At 34.3% G+C, this 13941-nt stretch overlaps 1 pseudogene; it reads left to right on the top strand.

The window, feature by feature from the left end:
• The first annotated feature begins 4824 nt into the window (after positions 1-4824).
• Positions 4825-5143, top strand: LOC122237708 (annotated as a pseudogene).
• The last annotated feature ends 8798 nt before the right edge of the window (positions 5144-13941 follow it).

Genomic DNA, 13941 nt, shown 5'->3' with positions numbered 1-13941 from the left:
GTTGTAAGCTCTATTCTTTCCGTGAATTAAATTTACAACCAAAAAGCAGTATTCTCTTTCCCTTTTCTCTATCATTAGAAAAAAATATGTAATTAGTTTGCTCCAGAGTACTTCGAAAATCTACTACTAATCTATGAGTTTTTGGTATTACAATCCCTAAATGTCATGCAGTTTGTCTCTGCAAGAACCTGCGTGCTGATATTCCACTCATGGCTTTGAAGTCTCTAATCTTCCATGCGGTTCTATTCACTCCAGTAAGAATCACCTTCATCAGGCATCAATTTCTCTTTCAGAGGCCAACATATCCTTGTAATTGCATCTCAAATTAAATTTATAGTTAAGGGATTCTCTTGTGACTGTTAATTACTGGGTTCAACAAAATGAGAAAAGAGGAGGAGAATTAAATTTGTCTGCTCTGTGCTATGTATTTTATATGCATCCTCTCATTTTAGACTCAGAGCAAACCTGAGAAGAAAGGAGTATTATTTCCTCTACATAAGTGAAGAGAGTGAGACTTAAACATATCAAGAAATTTTCCTATATTCCTAAAGCCACTTTAGGTCCTTTTTACTTCCTTGTTTTAAAGAGAGGCGGGGGCGGGGGTATGGAGGAAGAGGGTGGGAAGGGCCATTTGCCAAGAAAAAAGGATAAGATATGTAAGGTCACAGCAATGTTTCTTTCATTAATTCACATATGTATAGTCTGTAAATATTTTTTATCAATATTTGTACAGTAATGTATGAGCACTTGAGATATATAAAAATATTACAAGGAGAAAATACAAGGGGTGCACCAGATAGCTCAGTTGGTTAAGCATCCGACTCTTGGTTTCTCCTCTGGTCATGATTTCATGATTTTGAGCCCTTCACTGGGCTTGGGATTCTATGTCTCCTTCTCTTTCGCTGCCCTTCCCATGTGCTCTCTCTCTCTCTCTCTCTCTGTCTCTCTCAAAATAAATAAAGTTAAAAAAGAAAAGAAAGAAAATAGAAGGAAACACTGCCTAAATGAACCCATTTGTCAGATTATATACTAATTGTCCACTTACATATGTTGAAAAAAAAACAAATGATAGAGCAATGATATTAACATTTAATAGCATAACTACACATAATTTAAATCATTGCAATTATAAATTGTGCCATAGTAATCAGGCACATCCTGCAGACAATTTTAATTTCTGCAAAAATATTTGTCAATTTGGAGAAAGTGTATGGTGGATGGATGGTTCCTTTTAAGTACATGTTAGGGTAATACGCAATAAAAATATGAAACAATAACTCATAAATATTGGGAAAGGGTTATTTTGAGGAATAATATCAAGATAAAAGCAGCAAAACATGATAGATTGCTTTTAAGTTCACAGAATTACATGTTTCTTTTACCACTTGCCCACAAAAAAGGTTAAAGGAAAACATTACTTGCTGTTATATTCAAAGATGTTGAGTATAGCTTAGAGGGCAATAAAAATTCCATTATGGTAAATATTTAATTTGCACGAGTCCCAAATATATATTCTTATTTATGAAAGATATAATGTAATAGTGGAGATAGATCCATAAAACATACAAAAAGGTAACTGCTGAGATTTTGAGATAAAATAACACCTACAAAATGGGCTTTGGTACTATCACTTGGAGATAAATTTGTATTAATACAGGTAGGGATGAACAGATTTGTCATGTACTAAGACAACCTCTATGGATCCCTAGACATGGACTCATTTCCTTGCACCCACACTCAGGTGGTATTAGAGCCTCCGGGCACTGCTGTGCAGTGACTTTGTGCAGGTGGTGGAAGGGCCATCATTCAATGGCTCATGAGTCTAGAGGCCAGCAGGTGCTGGGGTTTGCTTCCACGGGTTTCGACTAAAGCACTACCACTCAAGCAATAGCTTGTTTGGCTTGACAAACACCATAACTCGCAAATGATATGTTTTCCATATGTATTTTATTTATTTTTTTTAAGTTCATTTATTTTGAGAGAGAGAAAGTAGGGAGGGACACCGAGAGAGAGGAAAAGATAATCTCAAGCACGCTCTGCGCTGCCAGCACAGCACCCGAAGTGGGGCTTGAACTCACAAAGTCACAAACTGTTAGATCATGACAGCCCAAATCAAGAGTCAGACGTTTAACCGACCAAGCCACCCAGGCTCCCCTCCATATATATCTTATTAGCTAAGAACAGTGGTTTTCTGTGAATTTCAACTCATGTGCCTCAACAGTATGGCCCTGGTGGTGGACACCAGACATAAAGCAACGACCCAATCATCCATATTCCCATGACGCAAAAGGTGATTTTTTTTTTGCCTTGTGGTAGAAAGCAAAGATGAATATGCATTTTTTGTTTGTTTTTTTTACGTATTAGTGTTAAAGGAAATTTAGTTACTGATATAAGGAAAAAAATTATGATTTACATATATAAAGATAATTAACTTTTATGGAAGAAATTTCTTTGAAATTGGAAAAGAACATAAAGAAAAGAAATTAAGCGAAAACATTGAATCCTAATTCATTGGATTAAAATATTTTAGTAGGAAAACAAATTATTATTTTGTTAATAAATACTGAGTGTTTACCATGTGCTATTCAGTTCTAAACACTTGACATGTTTCGTCTCATTTATCCTCAAGACACCAGAACAAGAGCAGTAATATTATTATCAATACTTTATAGATGAGTAACTGAGGCTCAGAGTGGTTAAGTAACTTCCCTGAAATAACAGTAAATTTCAGTGCTGAGGGTTGACAATGACATTATAACTAAAAGGTTCAATAAAGCCAATTAATTGCCCATATTCAGATCTATGCTGAATGCTAATTATAATGAATTAACAAGGAAGAAATACACTTCATATGTATGACCTGGCTCAATTCTGGTAACAACTTCATGGAACAGAAATTTTCATTTTTATCATTTTACATTTGAAGAAAGTAAGGCTTGGAGGGGTTAGATAAATTTCTCAAAATCACTCAAACAGTAAGTGTTCAAAGTGAGTACTTGGACAAACTACCCACTTTCACTCCAGAGCTATTTCTCTTATCTACTATTACATATAATTTTACATCCTCTATCCAAGAAATTATGTCATACACAGGTGTGAACACACACACACTCAGATGTTATTTTGTCATTACTCATTATACCTATACAACAAACAGGAATGCAAGTATAGAGGAAAAACAAAACTCTTTGTGCACACTCTAACAGATTACTTGCCTTCTGCCTACTCCAAAGAAAGATTTCAAATTTTATGTTGCAATAAAAAGGGCTGGCACAAGTTTTAGACTATTGACCCATGCTGCTTCAAGATTTTAAGTGTGAAAAATAGAACATCAAAAATGGACTTCTACATGAAATACATTGTTCTATAATTTGCCTTTGGATAAACTCACAATCGAGTTTTATACAGTATAAATATATATCATTTAAATAATTCATAATAGCTAAGGGGATTGGAACAAATAAAAAGTAAGGTTGCTAGCCTTTTGAAATAGTTGCTAGAGTCTGACTGTTTTTCTTAAAAGCCAATATTGCTCATATTAATTTCTCCTTTTTCTTATGTAGTGTTCAAGAACTCATAATAGTGCATACTTTTTAGCCCTTTATTTATTTATATGAGAGAATTCTGGCATACATACCACCACTGGCTATAACAAATATGACAATGCAGCAAATAAAACTATGCTTCATTTATAAGTCGCAGACTAGTGCTGTGCAGTTTGTAACCGATTCCTGGAAATAATATATTTTTGCTGATTAGTTGTCTGACTAATCTTCCGAGCTTGGAAAAAAAATGGAAATGTAGAAGTGAATGACAAAATACTGATGATATTGTATGGTTTATACTGGTCTTGGCCACTCTATTGGATCAGGGCTTAGAAGTCACATTACGGACTATTCAGTCCACCATACAAGCTAATTAATTCTTCTACTGCAAGTCTTCTCCCCTTGGAAGCCACAAAATAAACTGGCAAATCTTCTTGGGGGCCACAATTTTAATATTCTCTAAAATGTTTTTATTTGCTGGGTGTTTGGGTGACTCAGTGTGTTGAGTGTTCGATTGTTGATTTTGGGTCAAGTGGGATTGAGCCCTGTGTCAGGCTCCATGCTGAGCATAGAGCCTGCTTAAGATTCTCTCTCTCTCTCCCTCCCTCTCTCTCTCTCTCTCTCTCCCACTCTCTCTCCCTAAAATAAAAATATATATATATGTATAAATAAATAAATAAGCAGTAAAATAAAATATTTTATGTGCAAACCTATGTATGTCATGAAAAAGAGGGAAAAATACCAAAATTCTCTTAAAAGATTTAAAATTTACATATACAGAGAGCCCCTTTTGCCAATATAGGTACACTGTATTTAGAGTACACTTAAGAACGAGTATTTGAAAACCCCAGAAGATACTTTGCTAAAAAATATGTAGGGTCAAGTCTTTCTACCACTAATAGTGACTAGGATGACAATCTTTATCTCCTCTTCTGGCAAACAAGCACTGCATGATTATATAGAAGTCTCTGCCCTCATGTGGTTATGACAAAACTAGTCTCCAGCCAAGGGTGGTTTTTGAAATAACCCTTGCTCACTCACAGACAAGAGTGTAACCTCACACAATGTACTCACAACGATGTCTTATGTGTTTTAAGACTATAAATATACACTAATTGAATAAGAAAATATTTGGATATTGCCCTCATTTATCAAAAAGAGAGATGGTCAGTTAGAACCCTAGGGTTTGGACATGGTTTACAGATGTGTTTTCTTTTGCCCACCACCTTTCTTGCAAAAAGAGATCTTTTTTAACCATGATGATAGCGTTCTTGCAAACATGGTGAATGTTCCTAAAACCCACAACACTTTTTGCAACAAGTGTGGCAAGCACCAACCCCCCAAAGTGACACAGTACAAAAAGGCAAAGATTCTCTTTATACCCAGGGAAAGAGGCATTTTGACAGGAAACAGAGTGGCTACAGTGGGCAAACTAAGCCAATTTTCCAGAAACAGGCTAAAACGAAGGTAAGATTGTGCTGAGGCTTGAATGTATTGAGCCGCAAGTGCAGATCTAAGAGAACGCCGGCTGTAAAGAGATGCAAACATTCTGAACTGGCAGGAGACAGAAGGTCAAGGGTCAAGTAATTCAGTTCTAAGCTTCATATTTTGTTATATTATGAAGACAACAGAACCTAGAGGTTATATTCAAAAGAAGAGGAAGAGGAAGGAGAAGAGAAGGAGAAGGAGAAGGAAAAGGAGAAGAAGAAATAGAAGGAGAGGAGAGATTTTAGTTTTAAAGAAAACTCCCTTATTATTAGCTTCTCTTAAAACAGAAAAATCTGGCAACAGTTTGCCCACATTCTTGTACAGTGACAATCCTCAATACGCAAACAGTCAATGGTACTTCATGCAGGTTATTTGTTCTTTGGTTGGCCACAGTCTCCACCATTCCCTATTGTTTTATTGCTTTTCACCTTCCTTCATGTATTTCACCTCTCTAGCCTTTGACTATCAAGACAATTAAAACAAGCACGTACTAATTTACCATTCTGACTACTAAGTCATTCATTAAGTAAAGCTTTTTAGTCAAAATGACTGAACCACTTATGAATGGAAACAGGCTAAATATGATACATGCATCTCACAGTAGTATTGATCCATTGCTTGCCAAATGTCAATGTATATACATAATTTTTAATTAATGGTAGAGTTCCAGGTCAAATAATTAAAGGATTAAGGAAGAGAGTAATTGCTTAGATAAATTGAAATTGATTACCTTTTCCAAGCACAGAAGCATAAGAACATTTTGGTTGGGGAAAGCCAATGTAAACAATTTAACTACCTTATGGACACAAGTGATTCAATTTTCAATTTATAAGATGTCCAGCTACAAGTGAGTTTACCCATTATCACTACCCATAATCTCCACAATCTCGATTCATTTTCAAAATGACAAATATGCATAGCGTTGGTAATTTTACTGAATTCTGTTTTATATTACTTGGCTTCACAGAAATTGTGGTCCAAATGCAACTATATTTTTGCTAATTAATAAAGCCTGATGTTATTTCTCCTATAACTCTCTTATTCTTGAAAAACAAGTTCAGAAATGTTAATCATCACTACTGATTACCTACTAATTGTTTTAGTAAGTCTAATGCATCTTTTGCAAAATGTGATATAGATGAAAGAAAACCCAAAACAAAAATGCAATCATCAAACATAGTTTTGCAGTCATAAATTTTTATATATTTTCAATAGACACTCAAAGATCAGGAAGTGGAGTAGTTTTCTATGTTTAATATTCTATTTGCTTTGGACTAATTGCTTTATGTGCATATTGGATGCTAAACCCTACTTTGTTTTGAATTAAAAAATAATCAGCTAAAATAATTTGAAAAGAAAAGCATGGTTTTAAATCTTATGTTTTATCAAAATGCACATACATTTTAGCCATAAATCTAATTGTTATTAGATTATGAAATGACTTTGTAATATGCTTTTACCTGGTTACTAGTTTGGGAGATAGGAAATCTGACACTTACAGTGATAAATCATGAGATATTGGGAAACAAACTTTTATTTTCAGGCCTCAGTTTCCTCCAATAGTGCCATTCTAACTCCAAAATTTTGATATAGATTACTCTAATTTTAATATGTGTTTCTGGAAAGAAAATAGCCAATTTTTGAACAATTTATTTCACTCTTTATGGGAAATGCTATAATCATTGTAATGGTTATAATCCTCCTCTGCCCTCTTTTCACCATATAATGCTTTGTCAGAAGACCATGGAAGATGAACATCTAAGTTATTTTTAGGCAGCCATCCTAGTCCCTATTCTTGTTTTCAGATTTATTCTGAATAAATCATGTTGGATTCCTAATCAAGGGCCTTATAAATTTTTTTTTTTTTCTGAGCAAAGTGGATGACGCAGTAAGAAAAAAGAATCAAGAAATTGGAAGTAGAAAGCTTGGGTATAGAGAAACAAAATGGGACAATTTTCCAGATGATCAAATTGTATACTTAGATGCACAAGAAAAACAAACACAAAACAATTTCATCTTATAAGAGAATGTGCTTAGGTAGCTACTTACAAGGTTAATTTTTTAATAAAATTATCTTTCCTATATTTCAAGAAGAAAAACATTACAAAATATCAATTAAAGTAAAAGGCCACAAGCTGATGGCTGCCAGAGGGGAGGTGGGTGAGGGGATGAGCAAGATGGGTGAAGGGGAGTGGGAGATACAAGCTTCCAGTTATGGAGTTAATAAATTATGGGAATAAAAGGCACAGCCTAGGGAATATAGTCAATAATATCATAATAGCATTGTATGATGGCAGATGATAGCCACGCCTGTGGTGAGCATAGTATACCATATACAGAAGTTGAATCACCATGTTGTACGCCTGAAACTAACGTAATACTGTATATCAGCTACATCCAAATTAAAACTTTAATAAATAAAAAATAAAGACCCACATGCTGAGGCAATAAAAACAGAAAAAAAAATTTAGACAAACTTAAGAATATAAAACAAAAAAAATATGAACAAATGGTAATACATATCCTATCATTAGTTAGGAAAACTCAATTCAATGAGGTCTATACTAAAAAATATAATCTCAATAAAATACCAAATTTTTATCCTTACTGGAAATAATTATGCTAATTCCAAATTCTAAAAATAAAATGAATAAAATAATTTTTGATCTGTACATGCATAATCTCACAAACCAACAGAAAAGACAGAATCCAAAGATAGGCATGGCAGATAAAAATGATTTTGTGGGCAAAATACTTTTGCAATGTATTTAAATCTTACTTTAATTTTTTTATTTGTTCTTATTTTTTTAAATGCTCACTGAAGGACAGCACACACACAGAGAATTACATGGACTATAAATTGCACAATTCAATGATATTTTACTAAGTAAACATACAACTATAATCCAGATGAAGATATAGAAAATGATTATCATTGTCCCAGAAGTCTCCATTTCATCCCCTCCCACTTATTAGCACCTCCTAAGGGAATTCACTACTTGGGTGTGCTTATGGTTGAGCTTTGTAAAAATGAAAAAAAAATAGTACATATTATTTTGTGTCTAGCTTCTTTCACCATCATTAAGTATGTGGGATTTACCACATTGCTTATAGCTATAGTTTACTTTCTATTGTTGGCATACATTTAAGTTGTTTCAAGTTTTTTGAAAAACTGACATGAACATTCTGGGTCTGGGCCGGAGAGAGCTCAGATTTAACAAATACTGTGAAAGTTTCTTCTAAAGCAGTGTGCCAATTTATGTTCCAACCATTAGTGAACGAGCTTTTCATTTGCTCCATATTCTCACCAACTCTTGAAATTAAAATTAACTGGTTTTTTTGTTTGTTTGTTTTTAATTTTTGCCTCTGTTGTGTTAGGGGTATGGTGACATTTAATTGCATGTTTATTCTTTATTTTCCTCATGACAATTGATGTTAAAATCCTTACACAGACTATTTGGCCATTTGGGTATCATGTTTTGTAAAGAGTAAGTTCAAATTTTATTTACTAATATTTGCTTGTCTTTTTTTCTTAATGAATTCTTAGAAATTCTTTGTTTATTCTGATATTCTTTGTTTATATCTTTGTCAGATATAAATATATCAGACTGTCATTTGTTCCTCCTGATGGCATCTTTTGATGAGCAAAATATTCTGCTTAATGGAGATCCTTAATCAATATTTTTGTAGAATTAGCGCTTCTGGCAGCCAGTTTAAAAATTCTTTGACTAGGGGTGCCTGGGTGACTCAGTTGGTTAAGGGTCCCATTTTTTATTTTGGCACAGTTCATGATCTCATGGTCGTGAGTTTGAGCCCCACATTGGGCTCCATGTTGACAGACCAGAGCCTGCCTGGAATTCTCTCTCTCCTCCCTCTTATTCCCTACTCCCATTCACTATTTCTTTCTGATAAATAAATAAGCATAAAAAAACTCTTTGCCTACTCCAAAGTCATAAATATATGTTTTATATATTTTATTATAGAATATTGCTCTATCATTCAAATAGGTCTAAATCTATCTAGAATCGATTTTTTGTATGGTATGGTGTAGATAGATTTATATTTTCCACAACGGGCTCTGTGTTAACAGTGTAGATCCTGCTTGGAACTCTCCCTCTTTCTCTGCCCCTCCCCCTCTTGCAATCTCTTTGTCTCTCAAAATAAATAAAACTTTTTTAATAATAAAAATAAGAAACCTGTATTATTCCTAGTTTCATAGTGAAACTTTTCAAATATATCACCATTAAATAGACCCTTTACTGTAGAAATTTTGGTAGATACTCTATTGTATTAAGTAAACTCCATTCTATTTCTGGTCTGCTAACTATTTTTAAAATTCATGAATAGTTGGTGAATTTGTTAAATATATTTTTGGCATCTATTCTTATGGTCATATATTTTTCCATATATTTAAAAAAAATTTTAAAAACCATTTTTAAATGTTTATTTATTTTTGTGTGAGAGAGTGCGAACAAGGGAAAGGCACAGAGAGAAGGAGACACAGAATCTGAAGCAGGATCCAGGCTCTCAGCTGTCAGCAGGCAGCCCTTCACGGGCTCTAACTCCTGAACACTGGGATCATGGCCTGAGCCTAAGTCGAAAGCTTAACCAAGTGAGCCACCCACCTCCCCATACAGTGATTCCTTTTAATGTTAAACCTATCTTGAATTTGTTGAATAAATCAACTTTGTTATCATTTTTTAATAAGCCTGAATTCAGTTGTTAATTTTTAATGATTTTTCCAAGTGTTTATTATTGTCCCATCTCTCTCCATAAACGGGACTCCAATATCTGAATATTAGATACCTTTTCCATACATTTTATAACTCTTATGGCTTTTCTGCATTTTTTATTATTTTTTTCTTTCCAGACTTCAATATGATATTTGTTGCTGAACTACATTTTACTTTACTACTTTTCATTTCTGCTCTGTCTAGTGTGTTATTAAAGACTATTGAACTATAATTTCATTTATTTTATTTTTCAATTTCAGAGTGTCCATTTGATTTTCGGGGGGGGGTTAAATTTCAGGTCTGCTAAAATTCTCCATCTTTTCTATATTTTTGACCGTATATATTAACATTATTTTAAAAGCACTGTTATCCCAATATTCTGGCTTAGTTTTCTGTTTTTTTTTTTTTTTTTTTCTCTAGGTTGTCAGTTATTTTATTCTGTTCCTTGATATAACTGACTCAATAGTATTAACAGGATTTTACCGTTAGGAAAGGCCCTTGATATTAAGTTTTTCCTGAAGAGATTTTCTACAAACAGGTGATTAATACCACCTTTAATTCATGTGAGATTGAGATGATATTTGCTGATATTCTTCTTAACTGTCAAACTCAAGCAAAAGTAGAAATATTTAAAGATTTCTATTTCCAGCATTGTTTATCAAAAATTCAGTTTCCTTTTAAAGTGTAAGAATCTTGTCACTCCAGAGCCTGACAGAGACTTGTTCAAGTGAAAAAACACTGTCTGCTAATTAGGTTATTTTGGGCAGCCATTTATTACTTTCAAAGCACCTAACAAAATTTGGATTAATATTTCCTTAATTGTGCTACTGAAATTAACCTTGTAGCTTAAACATTTTGCTGAGAACCCTATCTACAATGAATCCAGATTTCTGTATGTGATAAAAGATTTACATGCTTTTTGTACCAGTTTTTCATGTTTAAAATTTTTTTTTCATTTATTCATTTTTGAGAGAAGAGAGAGACAGAGCACAAGCAGGGGAGGGGCAGAGAGAGAGGGAGACAGAATCTGAACCAGGCTCCAGGCTCCGAGCTGTCAGCACAGAGCCCAACGCGGGGCTTGAACTCACAAACCACAAGACCATGACCTGAGCCGAAGTTGGACGCATAACCGACTGAGCCAACCAGGCACCCCCCAGTTTTTCATATTTTTTAAACATTCTCAAGGGAACTGATAATCTTTTAATAAACTCAATCATTTTGTAGCATCATCCAGACACATTGGTTTTCATTTCCTCTCCAAATATTTTTGACGCCAGTGTTTATCTGGGAACAAAGCAGTGTATTATAACAATGATACAATTTATTTTATAACAAGAGACAAAACCTCTCATTGGCCAAGCACTAATGGAATAACATCAGTAAAGAAGCCAACACAGTTCCTCCTGGATAGAACTTTCTAGATTTGGGGGCACCTGGGTGGCTCAGTGAGTTAAGCATCCAACTTTGGCTCAGGTCATGATCTCACAGTTCGTGAGTTTCAGCCCTGCATCAGGCTCTGTGCTGACAGCTCAGAGCCTGGAGCCTGCTTCAGATTCTGTCTCACTCTCACTCTGCCCCTCCCTCACTCATGTTCTGTCTCTCCATCTCTCTCTCAAAATAAATAAACATTTAAAAAAAAAAAAACTTTTTAGATTTGAAGATAAAACATGAAATAGATCTTGTCCTTTTTTTGTTTCAGACAGAAACTTGCAGCAAGAAAACATTGTTTATGAATTTCACCAACATTTACAATTTTTACAAATACTAAGGCTTGATCTTTAATGATGAAATCTGTTTACTTATCAATCTGAAAGAAGTTGTTTTTCTATTTATTTTCTCTCAAATCTCTTTAGTTTCAGATGATAGGTCTTCAGTATTTCAACTTACTATACAAAGAGACAATGGAGTCTTCAATTCATCTAACTGCATCTTAACTTAGTATTTTATTGCTGTAGTTTTACATGTTTTCATCAACCATGTGATTTTTCCTTTATGGGGTAATAATTTCCACCACTAAATAACTTGATCCTTGAAATGTTTCATTGGATACAAGTACTGTTTTTAACAAACATGCACTGAGTTTAAGTTTCCAAGAACCATTCGGCACCTTGCCTTGTCAAGTGACTGGTTTGTATTTGTGCCTTTTTGCTCCGCTTCCTTCACTTAGAGATTGTTTGCAACCCACTATGTACAATAGAATTGTGTAACCTGGATTGTCATCTTATGTAAACAGAAGTGATATTAACTTTCATAGTAAAGATCAGGTTGATTGCTATTATTATTGTTGCTGTTGTGTTTTGTCTTTCCTTTGTTGCTTGGGTTCAATTACTTTGAAATGACTTTGAAGATTGTGATTATTACCAAACATATTAGAAGGAATCATAGACCCAAGGCCAGAATCATTTTCTTCCATCCTACACTTCATGTTCAAAAAACACCATATTTGATATTGAAGCATGTTTGCCATCAGAAACATTAATAAAATATTTTAAGATGATAAACAATTTAAAAAGAAAATCACAAAAAAAAGTTAAAATTTTATAACTTTCAACCTACACTATCCACATTTTGCAACATTTGCAGTAACAGTCAAGTGGCAGGACTCCTGATATGTGGAGTCATTAGACTAAAATTTTGTCATTAGAATGATACATTTTATCTTATTTTCTATTCTACCAGCAGGACTTGTTTATTCCTGTCATTTACTGGGTGGTGCTTAAGAGATGGTTTAGAAAGGAGGTAATTCAGTACTGAGAAGCTGCCATCATCAGCTTACTGACCTCTTCTTTCTCAGTCCACCACTCACGAATTTTCAATGGTCCCCAAACCCCACTTTTGCTCCCAATCTGCTGACAAAATATGAGTAAATACTCAATACATTCAACCAAATGAATATGGTGTCCTACTGTGCATGCATATGGGGCTTAAAAAACTGCTAATGGAATTGCTAAAGGTGCTATTGACCACTCTGAACTTTATCATTGTATATCCCACAAAGTTCGGAATCAGTTATTTTTAGCCATGAAGGAAAGAGAGAAATCCTAGGATTCTGCAAGGTATTGTTTGAAAACTCTGAATTCTGTATTTTAACCACAGCAACCTTAACTTTTAAAACTATGAAGCCATAGCCCCACATCACTCATGTAATTGTCTTCTAAAATGCACTGGGGTACCTGGGTGGCTCAGTCAGTTGAACGTCCACCTCCACTCAGGTCATGATCTCTCAGTCTATGAGTTCAAGCCCCGCATCAGTCTCTGTGCTGACAGTTCAGAGCCTGGAGCCTGCTTCAGATTCTGTGTCTCCCTCTCTCTCTGCCCCTCCCCCGCTTGTGTTCTGTCTCTCTCTGTCTCTCAAAAAATGAATAAATGTTAAAAAAAAAATTAAATGCAAACAAATGGCCCAGGAAGAAATAATCATTCTTTTCAGTGCAAAATCTAGGAGTGGCAAATATTATACAAAACTTGTATGTATATATGTAAATAGTAAATATATTAGGGGTAAAGATAAATAATTTTAATAGTATATTTTCACATACACAATGATGACTCGCAAAGAGAATACTAACCCATAGCTAATACTTGTTTTTTTATTGCAACATACCTGAAGAAGAATATATCATCTGTTCAATAAAAAGCTCACAGTGGAAGTAATTTTCTTGGATACAGTGAAGGATGTTCCCCTAAAGGGAATCTATGAGATCCCCCAAGTGCATGAGCAATTTGAAAAAGAAAACAAGTAAATCTGTCATTCCCTCTAATTCCATTACTTTATATCAAGTTGAGAATCAGTCTTGACCCTCCAGATTTCATCTCTTTTATATGTTCTACTTCGAAAATATCCACGGTTGTGTGTGCTATGTTTTCTCAGTGTTAGCCAACAGACTTAATTTTAGGGCCTCCTGGATTCTTCCCCAGAGCATTTATGGGTGCACAGCCCTACCACACTTTGATTTTAGACTCCTCGCCTCCCAAAATGCAAAGGGATAAATTTCTGTTGTTCTAAACCACCCAATTTGTGGTGATTTGTTAGAGTGGTCATAGGAGACTAATACATTAACTAAATCTGATTTCATTTTCAAAGCAAGTTGCCATTTGTTGGTGCAGAGAACTAAATGCAAAAGTCAAATAAATGCCTTTTCCTGTTTTTATTAGTGCTGGACATACTCTATTTGCAT

The sequence above is a fragment of the Panthera tigris genome, chromosome B1 (assembly GCF_018350195.1).
Source record: "Panthera tigris isolate Pti1 chromosome B1, P.tigris_Pti1_mat1.1, whole genome shotgun sequence".
In the NCBI taxonomy this organism is placed as follows: domain Eukaryota; kingdom Metazoa; phylum Chordata; class Mammalia; order Carnivora; family Felidae; genus Panthera; species Panthera tigris.
Note: the sequence above shows the minus strand (reverse complement) of the source record. Positions and strands in the feature narration are given on the sequence as shown.